A 22,943-nucleotide genomic window follows, 5' to 3' on the forward strand; every position below is an offset into this window, starting at 1 on the left:
TTATCTGAGTACAGAGTTGGCATGATGACTGGGGTCTGGTGCAGCATTCTAAAGCTGGCAATATGACTGTTTTGGGAAAAAAGTAGCCATTTAGGGAGGGAGTTAGGGGATACCAGAGTACTAGTAATTCCATAGCCTTAGTGTGTGGTGATCTCCAGTAGAGTTAGGCATTCTCCTGGTGGTGAGATAGTGGTGGCACTAATGTACAGCTTTAGAGCCTTGGTTGGTGAGGTACTGATAGTTTCTTTTCATCAAATTCCCTCTCTCTCTCTCTCCCCTCATCATTGAGAGGATGAAGCCCACAAAGTGTTCAGCTTCTCATCTTCTTCCAAAAAAAAAAAAATAGAAGACCAACAAAAAGAAGATATGAGAGAAAGTGATATCAGTAAGATGCTTATCTGGTTCCCCTCCTCCTCCCTCCATCACAGCTCCTGTTGTTGGAAGGTGAGGAAGGGCCATGTTACTCTTTGGTTACATAAAATAACCTTTAGTATAATCACAATTATTCTAATTAGGGGGAAATATGTAGTTATTGACCATGGAATGGATAAGGCCAATCTATAAAAAAATGGGATAGGCTATTTCAAGCACAAAAAGGAAAACTGGCTGGGCTTAAAATGGCCCACAAGGGCAGCTAACCTAGTACTTACCTATAAACATATGAACATAATCAATATTCAAAGCACATATTTTGTGGAACTTCAGTGATCAGGAGGAGGTACTGAAGCTGAGAGCATTACCTTTTGGTGGTGGGTAAATTGTGGGTGAACGGTCCTCAGGTATTAATTACAACTGGAGCTTGTGGGACTTCTCAACCATTCAGCTTTTGGGCTGGAAGTCACAGATCAGCCATAATGTAATGCCAGCATGCTTGTGGACTATACCATTTGGACTGCACTTAAGGAGAGGGATTGCAGAAACTGACTTCTGAGGTGATTCAATAATGTGTTGGTCACCTCAAAGCTGAACTAAAAACATACATACATACATACATACATACAAATGTTTCAAGCACGGGAATTAAAACTCTTCTAGCTTGCCAATATGCCAAAACACTTGTTCCCATAATAAATGTCCAGGCTGTTCTAAAAAAATATCTAAACTAGTACTTGCTTTAATGTAATTTGGTAGTCTGTTGCAAGCATCAGCTACTCTGTCAGAGAACCAATTAGTACACTTCTCATTCCTATAGAATCTTCTACATAGGTTATCTGACAATTCTCTAGTACTTTTTGATAACCCCAAACATTCCCAGAGGTAGTACTCCCTAAATGCCCTATATACCTGAAGAAGATCTCCTCTTAAAAATTTGTAAGAGACACTGTACGAGTTCAGATATTTTAGTCTTTCATAATAACTTAGATTTTCATATCCATGGATGCCCTTAGTATATTTCCGCTGTACTCTTTCCAGTTTATTCATGCTTGTTTTTCTATAGGGTTTCCATATTGTTATTCCATACTCAAGTTTGGTTCTAATGTAACTAACAAACAATGACTTCATTATGTTTGATTTCCTAGACATTATAAATCTTTTTATACAACCTATAGTTCTATAACTATCATTAGCCAATTGGCTGATATGATTAGAAAAATTCATAGCTGAATCTACCATATACTCAGGTCTTTAAATGTCTACAGTTTCAATCACTGTGTACTGTATTAAATATTCACCTTTCAGTTTATGTCTCCCAAATCTCATATGCTTAGTTTTTGATGTATTTATCAACATATTATTCTCCTGTGCCCAAATGGTCAATTTAGTCAAATTATTTTGCAGACATGCCTTATCTGTAACACCTGTAATCAGTTTACCCAATTTCAGGTCATCAGCATATAGACTGTAGAACACCTCAGATGAAAAAGTAAGGACTGAAAGATACAATCTAAACAAGTAAGGGCCTAGTACAGAGCCCTGTGGGACACCTTGACTGAAACCAAGGATTTTACCTGCCCAGCTGGTGTGTGATACTTGCCATGTCCTATTTGTAATGGAAGAATATGTGCGGATTACAAACAAGTTGCAGAAAGGCAACCTGAAGAATGTGGAAAGAAAACAGTGCAGCTGATTGAACATATGGAAATTTTTATTGTTTGACATTACGGTACAATAGAGAACAGGGAACTTGCCCTTCCCCTGCTGTTGTGCAATCTCAGAGTTGGTATATATAACTAGCAAGGGAGTGTGAGTGGTACAGGGAGGTTTGTCCCCCTGCAAAATCAATGATTATTTTTTTTTTATTTTTGTTAGGTAGCTGCTCCACCAATTGTGGCTGATCATCTGTTTATATATATAATTAAATAAATTAATAAAAAAATAAAGATTAAGGAGCAACAGCTAGTGAGGTAGCTTCCTTGCAAAGGGTGGGGCAATAGTATGCCTTTCCTTGGCTGTGAACATTCACAACGGCATTTATTGCTGGATGCTGAAGAAAGTTTTACATGTGAGCAGCACCGTATTCAAGGTTTGCTACTTTTAATGAAGAATATTGGATAAGCAGGAATAATTGGCTAAATACGAGGTCAGTATTTTGCACTAAGTCACTTAAGGCATAATAAAAGAGTAGTTTTGCATCAGCAGTATGTTTGGCATAATAACAAGTATGACCTGTACTGTAATTATTTGTGTCTTGAAAGACAAAAGTACAAAGGAGAAGAAGAAGAAAAGGCAGTTTATGAGTGACAGGGACACATGAATGGCGTGTGTGGTGGGAGCAAAGGCTGGTCAGTAGAGAAGTATGATAAGACGGAGATCTTATGAGCATATCTCTCAAACTCTTAGCACAGGAGATCTGGCTGGAGCCAAATGGTGGTAAAGGAACAAAATCAGGACGGATCTAAATACTGTAAACATAAACTTAAAAAGTTGCTATAAGGGCATGATTGCATTAGTATGCATTTTCTGAAGGATATAAAGTTTTAAACTAAACTTCTGTTATTGATTAGTTACTTCCTTACAGAATGATTTACCAAAAAGTGTTCGATGTGTGAAGAAAAGACCAAAATATGAGTCGAAATTGAGCATTTTGTGAAATTCTGCATAGTTGATGAAGATGTCTTCAGTTACTTAGTTAGGATAGAGGTGGGAGGCCACTGAGGCTTTCTTTCAAGAAGTGTCCAGCCAAAAACTGCTAGCAAAGGAGATAGCTCCCACTGGCAGGTGAAAGGGTGAAGAAAATGATCAGTCCTTGACAAGAGCGTAGAGGAGGACACAGAAGGAGCCAGTAGAGGGAAATGCGACTGGTGCTCAAACCACAAAATGCAACATGTATCTGTTTATACAGAGAAACCAGAAGAGGACCTGAAGCTAGTGGGTACTTGGCAAGTTTCTTGTGAGGTTTGGAGGACACAGGTACTTTAAGACTACAGGGATTTCTGACAGCAACTAGGTCTGAGCAGAACCAGTCAAGTGAAGGGGATTTGTGGATTAGTGACTGAGTGGAAGGGGCCAAGGTAATGTGTGGGCTAGATGGGAAGTTATATTTATCCAGCTGCCATTTAACCACTCAGGTTTCCCTGATGATGGTGACTTGAGTCAGTTTAATCCAGCTGTGGCACAGCAGGGTGGGGAATTTTTCTACAGAGCAGGCCAGGTGTGTTATCACACTGCATACCCATTATGGCTGTTAAGAAGATGCTTTGGCAGGCGACTTTGTTCATATTTTTGAGGAGATAGATCTGTATGGCATACAGTGGATCACAGAGGCTGAGGCTCTGGAATCCATAGACTTCATGGCAGCATTGGCTGCAGGTCATGTGGTAACTGGATATTGGAATGTGTTTATTGTATGTCAGTGGATAAGGACCCTAAGGACAGCCTTCATCTCTTGACATATTTCTTAATGTTAAGAGAAGCTCAGTGTTTAAAGGGTGGAAAAGTATGATTATAGTATGACCTGCATTTTAGAAAGTTAGAGGCAGTGGATACATTTCTTCATTGTGAATGTCTACACACAAAGTTTTGGTGGTGAACATGATCCATGTGAGGAAAATTGGCTAATATTTGGCAGGAAGAACTAGGGAGTAAAGTCAGGATTTGTTGGACTTTTAATGTGGGTAGATATCACTGTTCAGTATATAGGCAACATTCATTTATTCAACATACAGAAGATGACAATGTATGGATGGATTTTGGACCAAATATCCTGGACAAGAGAGCCAGGGCCTTCAGGTTCATAAGTTGCTAACTGACTCATTCAGATGAGGAAGGTTAATCTGGAGGGGAAGGACATCTTCAGATGCTCAAGGGGTCAGGCATCCTTTTAGGGAAGGGTCAAGAGACCAGTCTTTGCAGTTCCTTATCAGAATTGATAGTCTGTTATTTAGGTTACAGCATTACACCAAGCAAACATAAGACAACAATCAATATGGGGTACTCTTTGGCCATTTTCTTCTAAGTCAGTGATGTAGGGCCAGTGATTGGATTTGTAACACTTTGTAGTCATTCAAAGGGTAAGAGTATATACAGCAGGCTCTGCTGGGTATGAAAGATAGAGCAGGTAGAACATTTCATCCCCTAAATGTTCCATCCCTTTCAGGAGTTTAGGACCTCACCATTGAGTTTAGTTCTGAAGAAGAAGCTGGGTATATGCTGACTCACTCATCACCTCTCACTCATGGAGGGCTTTCAGTAAATGTTCACATTGACAGAGTTGTTTCATGAGTGTAATAAGCATCACTGAATTGTACAGTGAGCTTGATTTGTACATTTGGTGGACCCTGGTTGTTCAAGCTGGATGTTATCTCAACTTTCCATTTGCTGCAATTAGGAGGAGGATTGGACCATGTTGGGGATGAGTCTATGTGGTAAGTCTTACCATGAAAAGGCCACTCACGTGCATTGCCTGGTAGCTTGTGCAACCTTTGAGAAGTTTACAATAGATGTGGGGGCATAATGTGACTGCCTAAAAGGTGTTGTACTACCTAGATGATTTTCTGTTGAATGGTGAAGGATGAATGGGACTTAAGAGGGCATGGAGAAATTTATGAGTTGTATAATAGTTGGAAGTGCCATTAGCAAAGGATAAAGAGGAGGGGCCAGCTAAGGTGTTTGTGTTTCTTGTTCTGACTGTAGACATGCCCTCAGGCCTATTTTGGTTGCCTAAGGGCAAAACTTAATAAATTGTGGGCTAAGATAAGAAAAATATTAGAAAGGAGTAAAACTAGGGTCAAGGATGTGATGTATTTGCTAGGGTTGCTTAATTTTGCATGTAGTGGCCCAGCATTGCGTTTTAATGGGTTATTAGAGAAAATATTAAGAGGAGGTTACAAAAAGCATCAGAGACTCAGATTGTCTAACACAGTCAAGGAGAATCTGATGACTTCTAGAATGGGGTGGGGGCATATTTTAAGTGTAGCTAGTTTGCAGCAATATGGCCACATGATTGGCTTTTGAACTGAAAGGTAGCTATTTGTTAGAATCAATGCCTGTTTGTGTGGCAATGGTGGCTTGGTATAGCTGACCACTAAGATGATGGTTTTCGTTAAGGTAATGAGGCAGCAGCACAAGTATTTTATGAAGTGATCTACAAAGACTAATAGGGAGCATATGTTGCTGAGAAGACTGGTTTTGCATTCCCTTAGGATGAATTATTAGTAATCTGCTAGGAATGTTTCCGGTAAATTGAATAATCTTTCTCATTGCATGTCAGTCAAAGAGTTACCAGCAAATGTGCGAGTGAAGGTTTGGTAAATTAACAAGTTTTAGCAGGGTGGTTGATTTAGCAACCGAGGCCAAGTCTTCTAAAAAAAAGTGTACAGTTTAGCTTTGCGTCCATTTGGTGCTTTTGTGCATGAGTTACCAGTTAAAGAAAGAGTTTGGTCAGAACGGTTGATGGCACATTATGAGATGAACACTCAGAAGTCAGATATTTCTATACAGTCAGAGTTCTTTTAGCAAAACTGAATGTAGCTGATAACTGTTAGGATAGGTGGATATTAGAAAACATTGGTTAATTATCAGAACCTGAAAGCAAGTGAATGAGAAGTTTGACAGCTGATTTGTAGACTGTCAACTGGTAGGCAGGTCTTAAGGATAGTGTTGTAGTAAGTTGTAAACATTGTGACCTTGCCAGTCTTTTTATATGAAGGCATATTCAGGAGTATTTACCAGTTGGGGTCTCTGAAATATTTTGATTTGTGTATTAAATGTGAGTCAGTCTTGATCTGGATGGGAAATCATGTTGGGAAGGGTCAACAGGTAGGGTTGGAGAGGCTGGACTGGACATTAAAAATATTGTCTTTGGATGCTGGATAGAAGTCCAGTTTAGTCCAGGCAATTTAATTTTTTTTCATAAAAAGTGTTGAAATTTCAAGGAGTCATGAAAGGTAAGTATTTCTGTCACTCATGTGGGATTAGCAGATCTTCATATTTGGTAGCTGAGGATTAATCTGTTGAAGTTATTTAAAGGAAGGGTAGACAGACTGTTAAACCATTTCATAGATATATTAGGTATCTAGTGTTACGATGGTTTATTTTTGTATCATGATGATAACATTTCTTAGTTTGTGGCTATTATGTTAGTTTAGCTGCATTTGAATATCACTGCCTGATTGTTTTTTCAGGGATCAACAGAATTCTGACAACTGGTCACTCACATATTCAGAGCTGCTGAAAGAACAGTTAGTACACCAGGCATCAGCTGATTGGACCCTGATGCAAATGAATGGGAGGCTATTTGGGCAAGAAGTCAAGGTAGGATGTAACGTTGGTCTTTATCCATGATGGAGAAACTTCAGATGTTAGCTGTTTCTGTCAAGGTGATTATTCTTCTTTTAGGGGGAAGATGATGATTTAAGAAAGGTAGTGAAGCATGGGGGCTTGTCTTGGATTATTAGGGAGTTGTTAAATCTGTAGCAGAGGCTTCCGAGGAGTGTCATCATCTGGTCAGCTATTATACTCAGGCTTGTTAGGAGAGGAGCACAGTTACAGTCACTGAATCTGCGACAAAATTCATTAATCACATGGAGGCTAACACAGCATTTGTTACTGGAATTATTTAATGTTCACATGGTATTATTTTTGTTACATTTAGCTGGACAATTTTCTATCTGGCAAGAGTAGGTAGTCTTGCAATGCTATGTTATTAAGGTAAGGGGGCAGGTTGCTAGTGAGGTAACCCACCAGGAAGTTTAAGTCAGGCAATTTCCCCACCTTTTCATTGCCATCTAAGAGATTTTCAGCTGTAGGAGTAAGTGGTTTTAGATGCTGCTCTTTTGTCCTATGTTGGAGTTTGAGTGTGAGGTCACTGACACTGCTGAGAGGTTGAGTAGACTGAGAATGCTGACACACCCTGTTATGAATCTATAATCGGTAAATAATTCTTGCAGCATTGGTAATCTAAAATTTGCTCTGTTAGTCATCAGTTTGTCAGCTTTGTTTTATGAAAGAAATCAGAAAACATGGTCTTACTTTGAAACCCTTCTCTTTCACTGCTTGGTTGGCAGAAAAAAAAAACTCATCTGACTTATAGTAACAATTTTTAATATATGCAGAATGCAGGTCTGCAAAGAGAAGTCATATTCCCTGTTTTGTCCTAAGAAAGATATATTTTTTTCATTTTCCTGGACAGTTAGATACATATCTAACCACAATAGCTCCATGTTGTAAACGTACGAAACGTTGAAACAATGATTGTGTTAAATAATGCTTCACACAGATCTTCTCATTCCTATGTATCCTATTGGATTTATTTACTGGTAGCACATTAGTTGAAATGTTGCATTAAAAGAGCAAGGACATTTAAGTAAGTCATAGTCCTTCAATTGTTGGTCTCCATTCATGTTATACGTACAAGCTGTACAAGACATTTACTATGACTATCAACTTAGCATATAGTGACTTCATACTATAATCCACCTTTATGTGCGTAGAAAGAAAAAAAAACATAGTGCTTGTATGCCCCTGTAAGCGTTCTTCCTGAAAAAGCTCATGCTGGCCTAACATTTTTCACTTCAAATGTTACTTTGGGAGAGCCATTCTTCTCAGGTCAGGAGGATTAATAAAAAAAACCGTGCAACAGTATCTGTAGCCTAACCTGCATGAAGTCCACATGCCAGTTGAATTCTCTCGATGAAGCTGAAACTACATGACCTGAAAGTCACTGCTCTTAACTTACTAGCCTTAAAGCTAGACACCTATGTTTACTATCTCCTTTCTGCATTATTAACAAGTAAGTTACAGCAATCAAAAATTATCAGTACATCAAGCATATCATAGTGTATTGAAGTGAGAACTTAACTTTTTTGACATACTTAAACCATATTTCAGAACTAAAACTTTTCAATCAATTGCAATTATTTTAACTCTGCATTATCTGAATATATTTGTCTATCCTCCTCAGCTGTCTTCCATGTTTGAGAATTTAACAGGGCTATTTACACTGGACATCTAATCTTCCTTTATGACAGTTTTGCTGCACTACAGCTTCATTTGGACACCTGATATCAACATTCTCTTTGAGCAACTCATCACTATCTGAAGGCTTACATTCTCTGTTTTCATGTGAAAGGACTAGTTGTGCCTTCTTACATGGTATACTCTCTTTTACTGCTTTAGCAGTTGCATTACCAATGATTTCAGCTTCAGGTTGCAGACACCTCCTTGATTTCTTACTTTAGCTTCAGTCACTAAATTCAGTAGTCATTTGTAGTTTCTATCTCAGTATATTTTCTGAGCCTTCTGATTTCTGTCCACCATTTCCATTACTTTCTGTTAACTTTTAGGCATCAGCAATGTACCTTAAGCAGGTTATCTGCTTTTCAATATTCTACCCATCAGTACTAAACTAGTGAGAGACTGAGTCTCCATAATGGAGTATTCCTGCATTGCAAAACTTCAAAATGGCAACCTTCACAGATTTTACAGCAGGATTCTTAATGTGGTCCTTCATAGTCTGAATAGTTTATTTCCATTTCTCTGATTGCTTATGGTAGTGTAGGTTTTCCATTATATGTTTAAATTCCCTGTCATCCACAAATTTGAGATATATTACCGACTCCTGGTTACTCTAATTATGTGGCATAGAGGAGTGCATTTCCAGTTATGCCAAACATAAACCAAATTCAGTTACTGGCCACAAAAGAAGGGAAAGAAAGACAGGGAGACAAAAAATGTTAGCTTGCCTAAAAGGAACTGATATCCTAATTTTAAGTAGAGATTTGCAGACAAACAAAATGAAATAGTAGAATTAGGACTGGCTTCAAAGCTGGTGATGACAGCCCTCGTTAGAATGTATGCAGATGCACTCATATATGTATGTGTGGGTGGGGGTGGGGGGCATAGTAGTCCCTCACGGTGATGTTGCCAGCTACATCAGCTTTCAAGGGGACGGGTTAGGGCTTGACTCAGGAAATCTCCAGATGTCTGTCAGATTGACAATATCTATGATAAGCTGTCACCCTACAGTGAATAAGTGTGTTCATTGATCATGGAGAACTAGCGTTGTGCAGATAGCAGGGGGCATGGAGATAAAAATGGTAAAACCAAAAAGTTCTGACCAGTGCATGGCATGAGCAAGAAATGTACACTGACAAAGCAAAAAAATAGGGAGGCAAAACTGCAGACATACAGTACACATGTTGTTCTTCTTTTGGCTTTTTCCCAGTTAGGGGTCACAACAGCAGAACTCCAGTCCACTAATGATTGATAGTAGATTGTTATAGTGCTGAGGTGCCAGCCCAACCTTCAATGAAGACACACGGCTGTTTTTCAAATGCCACTCAACTGCAAGGAGCACATGCAGACTTCACACAAAATGTGCTCCAGCTGAGAATCGAACATGAGAACCTCTTGCTATGAAGCAACGACACTACCGCTGCACCACCGCAGCTTCCATACATGGAATACACATAATAATAATAATGCCAAATTCACCTAGTGTTCTATAAGCTGTTCTTTTGCTATCTGTGAAAGCCCTAAGTGTATTTTGAAAGAAAAGATTCTACAGATTGAAATCACTTAAAGTATCTTTTTGTGAAGATGACACTTTTTGTTATTTTGAGATACTGTTTCAGCAAAGAACATTCCGCCTCTTCAAATATATCCTATTTCATGACTTTTTATTGCATGCCTACAAAAAGCCATGCATCTCCCTGTGCAATTACCACAAAGCACCATGCTTCTACAAAGGGAATTGTTTTGTTATCGCTAATATGTTGAAATAGTATGATTTTGCCATGCCTACAAGAGTCTAAACATTCAGGTATGGCAGGTATAGGGGATGGAATTCTTCCTCATGTGGATCATAAGAAGTCCTTGATTTCTTTGAAAATAAACAAAAAAAAAATAAGTTTCATACTTTTATAACTTTTAGCAATAGTCATCTGAGATACCTTTGCCCACAAGACAATGTCATTGGACTAACATCAGTTAGTTTTGGATCCAAGTCCCCCAAAGTAATGTTTCACATTTGGAAGTACATGTTTACCACCTTAAGTATGCAAGGTAACCATAACTGTCTAATTTAACCCCAGCATTAGGGGAAAAATCAAAAATATAAAAAAATTAGGGAAATGGCCTCATATCAGGGGCACATTTAAAATGTTTTTTTTATCAAATTTCTTTTTATTGAATATTTTCACAAAATATGCAGAAGAATATAAACAAGACATATACATGCGGTACAGCTGATGTTGCAGAATGCATACCATAAGCAAGTCATAATAGTTATTGCACACTTTATTAACATTCAGATTAGGTAGAATTACAATTTTGTGTTGCTACGAGGATATGCTTATATTATGAGTTAGTCCAAGAGCTTTTATCATATAGCAGTTCTCTTGTACATTATTTTACAACTGCGAGCAATATTAGTGGTATAACATCAACCTATAGAATGATAACAATTTACTCTGCTATACCGTATATACATATATACAAATATGTCACCTTAATTATTGTGGTTACTAATCTCAACTAAGTGATGTGTTTACTATCCTTATATAATTAGCATTTAACTTACTGTTTACGATAGAATATCAATTAATGCTTTGCAGTACCTCTGATTGTAGGTTTGTTTTTTCTGACTTTTGTATAAAGCTTCTTGGCCAATATATGTTTTTTTCACCATGCTTTTATATTCTGACCAGGTTAGTCTTCACCTGTCTATCCATTTTTTTTTGCTATGTAAGCTTTTAATACAGTGCATAGTGTTATTATAATGTGTTTAGAGAAATTATAATTATTGTATTTGAATACATGTAGTATAACTGTCTCCCATGACAACATGAATTTTGAACAGTCTGAAGTCTCTAAAAGGAATCTTAGTGAGCACCTTAGTTTATAAACTATTTTCCAGCTCCAAAAGATATGGAGAATATCTGCCTCTTTATTAGGACAAAAGGGGCAATATGGTGACATTGAAGGGTTAAATTTGTTAAGGTAAACAAGTGTATGGTAGACATTGTTGATGATCATGATCTGTGTGTATAATAACTGGAGGTAAAGCTCTCTCCAACCAAGACTGAACTTGACAGTCAAGAGGAGAAGGCAAACACTTGCACCACACTCATCGCATAGTCCCACTAAACCTATGCCACCAAAATCCACACATAGAAACACAAACACATTCACGGAGGCTCTCAATAATAATCTGCTCAAGCAACAGAGACCTCCAAAGCAAAAACGCAAGCGACCTCCACCACCCCCCAACACAACCCAAGTAACACATTGCCCACAGACTCAGTGTGCCACTCAACCACAGCCCATAAGGCAAAACAATGTACCCAACACACTAGTCATAGGTGACCCTATAGTCAGGTACACGGATGTCCCACTCACCAGGCTAAACAAGGAGAAGTTTTCTGTCAGCTGTCTGTCGGGTGCCAGGATCCGCCACATATCCCATGCACTCAGGTCACTCCACAACAAGTACAAATATGACTCTGTCATTGTCCATGTTGTTGTGAATGACCTGAGACTTACCTCCCTGGACTACAAGAAAAGAGACATGGAAGAGCTCTCCGATCTTGTAGCCAAGGCAGGTATGACACTAGCCCTGAGTAGCATCCTGCCATCACCCAGAATGATACCGTAGTACAAGGACAAAATGATTGACTTCAACAATTGGCTAAGCTTCTGATGTCATTCTAAGGGGATCTGTCTGCCTGGGACAACATGATCGACAGACCACGATGCTTTGCCAGAGATGGTCTGCACCTGTCACCCCTGGGATTCTGGATACTGGCTAAGGCTCTTGCCACCCCTATAGTGACTTTTTTAGGCAAAGTTCAAATGACAAATTCACCACCATAACAGGAACAGGCAAGCAAAAACTGAGGGTAATGCTACTCAATGCTAGAAATCTAAATCTCAAAATGCACTCCCTCGAGGCACTCCTTAAAATGGAGAACATCAATACCTGTGCAGTGACGGAGACCTGGTTCAAGGCACCAGAGAGCAGCCCTGCATTACCAGGCTATAACTCATGCCACAATTTTTTGCCATCTAACCTGGACTGGAACACCAAAGGCAGAGGTGTGTCCATATTCATTAAGGATATCCACACCTCCAGGCTATTTGCTCAGCATAATGAATCCGAGATTATCCAAGTGCAACTAACTCTGGGCAAAATTGAAATCCAAATTGTAGCTTGCTACAGATGCTCCACCATGCCCCAGGATTCCCACTCCTCTTTTCTTAATGTACTGGAAAATATTAGGGATCAAGCAAACACCCTAATAGTGGGTGATTTCAACTACCCCACCATTAACTGGGAAAAGTACTCATGTACTAACTCCTTCACTCAACGCTTTCTGGAATTCATAAATTCCAATGCCCTGGATAAACTTATCCACATCCCAACCAGGGGCAACAATATCCTAGACCTAGTCATTACCAACATGAGTGACCGGTGTTCCACACCTGAAGTCAACTCCTCATTGGTCAAATCCAACCATAAGCTAATCATCCTAGATATCAACATCCCGCCCCCACCCCCCATTAAGAAAACCACTGTAAAAAATTTCTCCAAAGCCAACTTCATGCTTCTTAAGATAGAAGTGGTGAACTTCATGACACCCATGCAGATGGACAATACAATTATGACTGCTGAATCCTACACAAATGCACTCTATAAAGACTTACATGAGTGCATGGATTGTACTATCCCAAACAGAACCAAAACTCTATCCTCCAAAAAAAAGGAAGTCAATCTGGTGGTCCCCTACCATAAACAAACTTTATAACAGATGGAAGAAACTGTTGCAAAAGAGAGTAAAATCCCATAAGTGGAGATGCTCCCTGGTCAGCCTCAGTAAGAAGCTGAAAACCCTTATAAGATCCTTCAAAGCTAGCTATGAAAACAAAATTGCCACTGATTCTAGGGACAACCGCAAAGCATTCTATAGCTGTGTCAAGAATCTCAATGGCAACACTCAGATCTCCTCTGAGTTACAGCACAACAGCATGAAAATTATAGAACCAACTGATATTGCCAACATCCTGGCAGATAGGTTCAGTGCTAACTTTACCCCCCTCTCACCCCCTAAAGGGCCCATATCTATACAGGAAGAATGCAGAGTCCCTGTAATCGCAACTATGCAGGTAAAAGCTGCATTCTCTAAAGGCAAAAACACAGCATCCATGGGGCCGGACAACATCCCAGGCTGCGTTTTACATGAATTTCAGAATGAACTGGCTCCCCACCTAAGCACCATGTTCAATTATTGCCTCATGTCAGGCTTTGTGCCCACTGAATGGCACACAGCAACAGTTATCCCACTCCACAAAGGGGGAGCCACCACTTATCCCGGGAACTATCAGCCTATTAGCCTGATGAGCCCGGTCTGTAAGTCCATGGAACATATCATCATGGAACTCATAAACAAAGACACTGGTAAAATCCAAACTCTGGACCCCACCCAGTTCAGGTTTGTGAAAGGCAGATCATGCCTCCTGAAGATGATTGACTTCTTTGAGGCAGTCACCAAAGCCGTAGATGAGGGTAAGGTGGTTCACGCAGCCTATCTTGACCTCGCCAAGGCTTCCAACACCATCCCCCATTCTGGAATTATAGCTAAACTCAATAAACTATGTATAAATCCCTATGTCACAAGATGGGTTACCAACTGGCTCACTGATAGAACCCACACTGTAAAAGTTGCAGACTCCAAATCTGACTTCAAACTAGTGATAAGTGGAGTACCACAGGGTTCAGTCCTGAGACCTCTCCTGTTTGGTATCTACTGCTCTGAGGTACAGGCTAACACAGAAGGCCTTTGGCTAGTGAAGTTCAGAGATGACTGCAAACAAGGAGCCATAGTTGAGTCCCCAAATGATGTGGACATCCTACAGAAGGGCCTCACTGAGACAAATGCCTGGTGACAGAGCCATGGCCTCAAGCTCAATGCCAAAAAGTGCATTGTCATCCCCTTTGGTAAAAACTCTGCACCCATGAACTTCCTCATAGGCGGCAGTCTACTTAATGCTGAATGTGTGATAAGAGACCTTGGGACACAGGTGGGCAGTAGTCTCTCCTTTGATAATCACATCGCCACAGTAGTCAGGAAATCCTTCTACGTGGCACATCTCATCACAAAAGGTTTCACATCCAGGAAAAAAGAGGTCATTGTTCCCCTCTACTTGACACTTATTAGACCCATTATAGAGTTCAATGCCCCTTTTGGAATGTACCTCACAAGACATCTGTAGCAGCTGGAAAGACCACAGTTGTACCTCACAAAGAGGATTACTGGGCTCAAACTGATGCCCTACACTGACCATCGCAAAAAAAACTCGAGCTTTACTCCATAGCATATCACCTACTCTGAGGTAATCTCTGCCTAACATATAAAGCTATGTCAAACCCAGAGCTGTTGGACATGCTACACCTAAAAAAATCCCAATCCCTCAGAGTTTCATGCTCTAGGGACCTAAAACTTGTCACCACAATAAACAGGGCATGCTGTAGGGATAGATTCCTGTCCCAGAGTCTTCCCATACTCTAGAATAAGCTACCCATCTATGTCAAGCAAAGTTCCTCATTAGTACTCTTCAAGAAAAATCTTGATGAGTGGATGGGAAATAGGAAATACACCCCCAGGATCACTTCTGTGGCTTTGCTTGGCAGGGGCACAGGAAAATAACTTTCTTGGGTGGCTTAAGCCAGGGAACATTGTTGGCTAGGTTACTTAGGCCCTTGAGCCGATAGCCTAGTACCTACCTATGAACCTATGAACCTATATGGTATCAGTTTCATAGTATTTCTAATAGCTACTTCCTTTTTATTGTTCTGGTGTTATCTTTGCTTTCCCAAAACTTTGAAAAAAGAATTGTATTTTGATATTTAATATTTGCTATTAATTTAAATGTATTTGATATAATTTCCTTTTTACTCAAAAGCAATTTTAGAACTTGTGCTAAATTAACATCTTGCTCAACTACACTGATATCTTTGATTATAGTCCTTACTAGGTATAAGATTTGTTTACTTATCATTTTATATTTATTGCTTGCTTCAAGTAGTTTCATGATATTTTCCATTGAAAGGTTATTTAATTGGTAAAAATCCCATGCTGTATAATTTTTTATTAAAGGGTATTTATCTAGGTTTACCATAGTGTTTGCTAGTTTTATGTCTGGGTTGTTATGTATTGGTTCCAGAAGAGTAATTGTGTCTTTTAAATTTATTGATATCAGTAGCTTCTTGAAAATTTCACAGCTATATATTAAGATTGGGTGAATTTTTGTTGTAAGAGTTTCTTGTTTTAAGAAGGGAATCGTTTTTGGATTATCTTTATATGTTATAATGTTCTGGTGAAATAATTTAATACATAATGGATACCATTCATTACCTATAGGGTCATGATTTATAATCTGCATGATGCTACTTGCATTGATAATTTCATAGTACAATTGAAACTCAGGAAGGCTTAAGCCTCCTTTTTCTTTTGAGGGTATTAGCTTATTATAGCTAATTCTTGTACTTTTTGGGTACCATATTAATTTTGCCAGTTGAACTTTTATCTTGTTGAAGAAGGTAACTGGAATGTTCATGAAAGTGGCATTCAGATAGTATAAAATCTTAGACAATATGTTCATTTTTATGATTGAAACTTTTGATAATGTAGATAGTTTAAGCTAATGTTACTGACTGTATTTGACCAAGTTTTAACTATATTGTTATTGAACATACCTGACTGTGTATGTCTAAACTTTATTTCTAAATATTTCAAAGTATATTGGACTTATCTTAATCTCCGGAAAGTAAAATTCCTTATATCCCAGCGGGTTAATTGGATAAATAATTGACTTCTTAGGATTAATTTCATAGATGGATACTAGGGAAAACTTATCTATGGATGATAGGATTTTATTTAAATCAGTATTAGGATATTGAAAGTAAATATTGAGATCATCTGCAAAAGTTGTGTGTTTTATTTGAGTTTTTGATACTAAAATAAGATGATGGTATGTTCTCTGGGTAATTTGCAGTAGTAATGGCACATTTTAAATGTTGGTACAAATAACTCAGAACTTCTCTTATTTCCATTTTTATGAGGAAGGGAAAAAAACTCCGAAAAAATTTAAAGGTGTCCCTAAAACATAAGGAAAGTTAAAAAGCATGAAGGTAACTTCCTGTTTGTGCTATTAAAATCTAATCTGCTGGTTTGAAACAGGAGTTGTAAGTATTATGTCAGCCATTTTGTGCAAACATGAGTTATGTGATGCAGTGTTATTGCAAACCATAAAAATTCAGTCATATGGCATGTGTTATATAAGACCTGATCTTTTAACATTCTTGGTAATATCATCTTTCTCTAAATACTTAGTTGAAATCATAACAAATCTATGTGGGAAAAGCACATTTACAAAAAAGTTTCTAAAGTGAGTTTGAGATTACTACAAGCTTGTTAAAATATGTATTTTTCTTTATAAAGATTAAAAAATATATGTTACATCTTGTCTCGTAAAGTTGAAATAATTCTGATACTTCACACCTTAGAAAAGTATATATATATATATATATATATATATATATATATATATATATATATATACACACACACACACACACACACACACACACACACACACACACACACAGTGGATATAAAAAGTGTACACACCCCTGTTAAAATGCTGGGTTTTTGTGGTATAAAAGAATGAGACCACAATAAATCATTTCAAAACTTTTCCCACCTTTAATGTGACCTATAACCTGTACAATTCAATTGAAAAACAAATAAATCTGTTAGGGGAAAAATATAACAAATAAAAAGAGTACAATAAGCTGATTGCATAAGTGTGCACACCCTTAAACTAATACTTTGTTGAAGCACCTTTTGCTTTAATTATGGCATTCAGTCTTCTTGGGTACACACCTGCCATAAATTAAAGAGCTTCTGATTTACCCCAAATAAAGTTCAGCTGTCCTAATGGGATTTTCCTGACATTTACTCAGTTGCCTGCTACAGCAAAAGCCATGGTTTGCAGAGAGCTTACAAAACATCCAAGGGATCTCATTGTTGAAAGGTATCAGTCAGGAGAAGGGTACAAAAAAAAGTTCCACAGCATTGGATATACCATGGAATGCAGTGAAGAAAGTCATCAAAAAGTGGAGAAAATATGGGACAACAGTGACATTGCAAAGAACTGGATATCCCTCCAATATTGATGGAAAGACACAATAAAAACTGGTCAGGGAGGCTGCCAAGAGATCTACAGCAACACTGAAGGAGCTGCAGGAATTTCGGCAAGTACTCGTTGTGTACTACATGTGACAACAATCTCCAGTATTTTCCATATGCCTGGCCTATGGGGTAGGGTTGCAAGATGGAAGCCTTTTCTTACACAGAAAAACATCCAGGCCCAGCTAAAATTTGCAAAACAATACATCAAGTCTCCCAAAAGCTGTGGGAAAATGTCCTATGGTCTGATGAGACCAAGGTTGAACTTTTTGGCCACAATTCCAAAAGGTAGGTTTGGCGATAAAACATTTCACATCACCAGAAGAACACCATCCCTACTGTGAAGCATGGTGGTGGCAGTATCATGCTTTGGGGTTGCTTTTCTTCAGCTGGAACTGGAGCTTTAGTCAAGGTGGATGGAATTATGAACCATTCCAAATACCAGTAACTTTTGGCCCAAAACCTTCAGCATCTGCTAGAAAGCTGAAGATGAAGAGGAATTTCTCCTTTCAGCATGCAATGACCCCAAGCATACATCCAAATCAACAAAAGAATGGCTTCACCAGAAGAAAATTAAAGTTTTGGAATGGACCAGCCAGTGGGTGACCTGAAGAGGACTGTGCACAAGAGATGCCCTTGCAATCTGACAGATTTGGAGTGCTTTTGCAAAGAAGAGTGGGCAAATATTGCCAAGTCATGATATGCCTTGCTGATAGACTCCTAAGGTGCTTCAACAAAGTATTAGTTTAAGGGTGTGCACACACACTTTTATGTAGTAGAGAGCATGTGTTTGTGTGGGGAGGGAGGTGTGTGTGTGTGTGTGTGTGTGTGTGTGTGTGTGTGTGTGTGTGTGTAGTAGAAGCGCGAAATTCAAAATCTCTGGTGTGCGAGATTTTGAATTTTGTGGTTTTAAATTTTCAACTTTATAGCTTTGAAATACTGAATTTCGACATTTCAGTATTTCGAGGATATAAAGTAAATCCATATATATATATATATATATATATATATATATATATGTGTATATATATCTATATATATATATATATATATATATATATATATATATATATATATATATATATGTATAAAGGTCCCCTTCAAACTTCTAAAACCCATAACATCTGACTTCATAACATTGAGACCAGAACATCTAAAACCCAAAATATCTAAAACCCATAACATTGAATTTCATAACATCTAACACTACAAATCTCATGAAAATAACTTCCCCTCCACATATAATGACACCAAACTACCAAACACACTTTTTGCTACATTTCTGCAGGGGGTTTGATACAGTGGGGTTAGGAAATTAACTTTTTCCCACTGTAGTGTGATCTTGGAGTTGGTATATTTAATTTACAGGGGGTGTGGGGGTGGAGCCCCCCACATGGGGGGTGCAGGGGGGCGTGCCTTCAGTGTTCTGGTCTCAATGTTATGAAATTAGATGTTATGGGTTTTAGATGTTTTGAAATAGACCTACATATATATATATATATATATATATATATATATATATATATATATATATATATATATATATATATATATATATTATACAGGTCTGAATTTTAAAGCATTTTATAATTAGTTGAAATTTTATAGCTGTGTAGAGTACATTTTGTCTGTATCTTTTATCATCATTAATTAGTTACACCAGAAATGTTTAGGACTGGAAAGGAAACAGATACATTTCCTGAGAGGGACATTTAAGAAAGAAGCAGGTGACAGTGACAGAATACTTTGACTTAACTCGCTGATTTAATGAAAAAGTATATTTCAAGATCAAATTCATCCAAAGGATACCGATACTAAAGAGTAGTTAATATCTGCCAGTGGCTTAGCATTCTAAAATAAATTACAGAGCAAATATAAAGTACACGACTGGGCACACAAAACATGCAACAGTATTTCTCAAAATTCAGAAAGGAAGAGCAAACTGAAGAAAACATATGTAGGATCTTTGCATTCATGGAATAACTGCATAAGAAAATACGGATGCCTGAGATGTAATGAAATCCAAAAGAAAGTCATAAAAGGGACATTTATTGGAAATAAGTGCTAATTAATGCTTTACAATTAGATTACTTTATTGTGAGGTCTGAAACAAAATATATGAGGAAAAGAAAACCTACAGATTGAAGCAAAGAGGCGAGAAAGAGATTATCAGTTATGGACTAGCTCAACAAAGGTGACAACGTGGTAAAATTTGGCAAATATGACAGAGGAGATTAAATAGTTTTGGAGAGAAGATTGCATGAAAATCAACATTGTACACAGTAAAACAACAATATTCAGGAGGCACAGGAGGTTGGGTATGTAGAATATTATTTATTAGACAATATTTTCACTCAGACCATAGCTATACTCTTTAAAGGAGAAATTCAAGTGGAGATACTAGCACAGAAAAGAAATCCAGGCAATGTCAAGAAAAAGAAGGCATGCTGGTTAATGTCAAAAGAAAATTCTCTGGTTTCCTAAAATAACTTCATTTTTGTACAATGGTTTTCAGAGTATAATTTCATTCTCTTGCAGTTTCCTAGCCACAGTTAAACAAATTCCCCCTCAAACACCATTGGAAGTAATATAGGCAACAGATGACAACTACTAAAATGAAATGTGTGCTCTGTAACATGTTAAGTGTTTGACATCTTACACTGTAACACTTTTAAAATATGTGTACATTCTTCTTCATAAAAGTGGAAAACAACAGGTTAGGAGAAAGTAAATGCACTTTATTAGTCATCATTATACCATGACCCCCCCCCATTAATATTCCAAAACGTGCACGCTGATTGGCCAGCGTGCACGTTGTAAATCAACTTATACTAATGGAAAAAGGACTTTTTCCATTAGTATAAGTCTTTTTAAAACACTGTCTCGCTATGTTAAAGGAGTTTAACATAGCGACACAGGTTTAAAAAAAGCAATGGATATCTCCGTTGCTTTCTTTAAAGCTGTCTTGCTATGTTAAACTCCTTTAACATAGCGACACAGTGTGTAAAAAGTAACGGAGATCTTGCTTTCTCCGTTGCTTTTTTTTTAAACCTGTCTCGCTATGTTAAATGGGTTTAACATAGCGAGACAGCTTTAAAATAAGCAACGGAGATTTCCGTTGCTTATTTTAAAGCTGTCTCGCTATGTTAAAACCATTTAACATAGCGAAACAGTTTGTAAAAAGCAACGGAGATCTTGCTTTCTCTGTTGCTTTTGCAAAACTGTCTCACTATGTTAAATGGTTTTAACATAGCGAGACAGCTTTAAAATAAGCAACGGGGATTCTACGTTGCTTTTTTTAAAGCTGTCTCGCTATGTTAAACCCATTTAACATAATGAAACAGTAAAAAGCAACAGAGATCTTGCTTTCTCCATTGCTTTTGCCCACAGCTCTGATGTACTGCGTAGGCATATGCAGTACATCAGAACTGCCGCGGAATACCAGACAGCTGCGGAAGGGCAGCAAGGAGGCATTATACAATGCCATTATTTAAGAAAAGTAATTATTTTTTTTCTTAAATAATGTCATTGTATAATAGCAATAACCCACTTCTGGGTGTGGGTAATGGTGGATTTACCCACGGTTGGCTTTGTTTGGTCCCTCGGGCTTCGCCCTCGGGACCAAACCACGCCAACCGTGGGTAAATCCAACATTACCCACACCCAGGTGTGGGTTATTACTATATTATCTCACGTCATTGTTATACTGAAATGAGAAGTGGCAGCCATTCAATCATGCTCCAAAGTAAGTTCAAAGCCAAGCAGTGAGCACATCAAAGGACAATGAAGGCAAAATTACTCCTGTTGCTTTATTGCCTTTTGGTGTTGATTTATTTTTTATTTGTGTTGCTTGGTAAATTAGAGAAACTACAAATTAATTTGTTAAAAAACAACCAATTTTAAAACAAATAAATATATTGCATTTATTGTTTCACTGCTTATTAAAAATATTGTTAAAAGCAGACGCCCTTTCAATTGTCTAAAATAAATGGGTATCACCAAAGAACAATTCAGCTGTTGACAAATAAATAAAGGTGTAAATGATTTGAGATTTTTACTTCAAGAGGGACTAACCTGAAATCCTAAAATGTACGTATAAATGCAACTGTATATATATATATATATATATATATATATATATATATATATATATATATATGTGTGTGTGTGTCATAATATACAGGATCACAGGAAATGTGTGCATAGATCCATTAAAGAATTCATACTTGTCAATATTCATTGCCAGTGTTGTAGACAAGTTGCATCTACTCACCTTTAAAATGAGCAATCAATTTAAATATCTGCAGAATGCATTCTAGCTGATATTACTCTGCTTGCTTACAAAAGCATCATTGCAATGATTGCACTGCATGTAATTATACAAAATGAAAGCAAGAGCTGTGTCATAGTAACTTGGCTACTTTTACATAAGCTCTATTGCACTACTTAACCAGACAGGCATCCTAGTCTGATACAGGCTATGTATTCCATACAGAGACAAATGCAACCCTCTAACCATAGTTTGCAGCACAATGTATAAAATAAGATAACCAGTACACATACCTTTTCCCAAATTGATGAAATTATCTCACCCCCTAATAAACATATTTCTTCTCTGAGCTCACATTGAACACAAACCAGATCCCACTCAGCCACCATCCAAATACACATTGTCTGCAAGTTAATGCAGAGGACTAAAGCTCTTGTCTGTTAATGAACTGCTGTATATGTCTCAGATATATGGTCTGATTCATTCCATCTTTCTTTGTCTATGGTGTGAATGTGATAGTGTCACTTAACCAGCTATTGATATTGGTCCATGCCTCAAAATAAGACAATACTATTATTGAATTGTAATCTAATTTTACTGGTTTTTTATTTCTTCTCAAAAAACAAAATAAAAATTTGTTGAGTAAAAAAAAAAATAAGACAATTTATCCATTGAGCATATCTTATTAACAAATAGTTAAACTAAAAAAAAAAAACACTCAAAACTGGTACTTTAAATACAAATATTATCCAAAACAAATACAAAGGCTTCATTACTGCAGACACCCCAAACAGCATCAGCATCTCAAAATCTTGGGTTAAACACAAGTCAGTTTCGGAAGCTGCACATACTAGTACAATGCTAGACCTGGTTCAATCGGCCTTAACCCAGACAGATGATCAACAGGGAGTTGAAGCACAAAAAGAAAAGGAGAGAGAGAGAATAATGACTTAAAAATAAAAGCAGTATAGTCAGCCTTACACAGCTTGAAATTAGGCAAACATATTCTACCCTATCAGCTCTCTTCACAACCAGTATTTTTATTA

The sequence above is a fragment of the Protopterus annectens genome, chromosome 7.part0 (genome assembly GCF_019279795.1).
Source record: "Protopterus annectens isolate FY-2018-M chromosome 7.part0, PAN1.0, whole genome shotgun sequence".
NCBI lineage: Eukaryota > Metazoa > Chordata > Ceratodontiformes > Protopteridae > Protopterus > Protopterus annectens.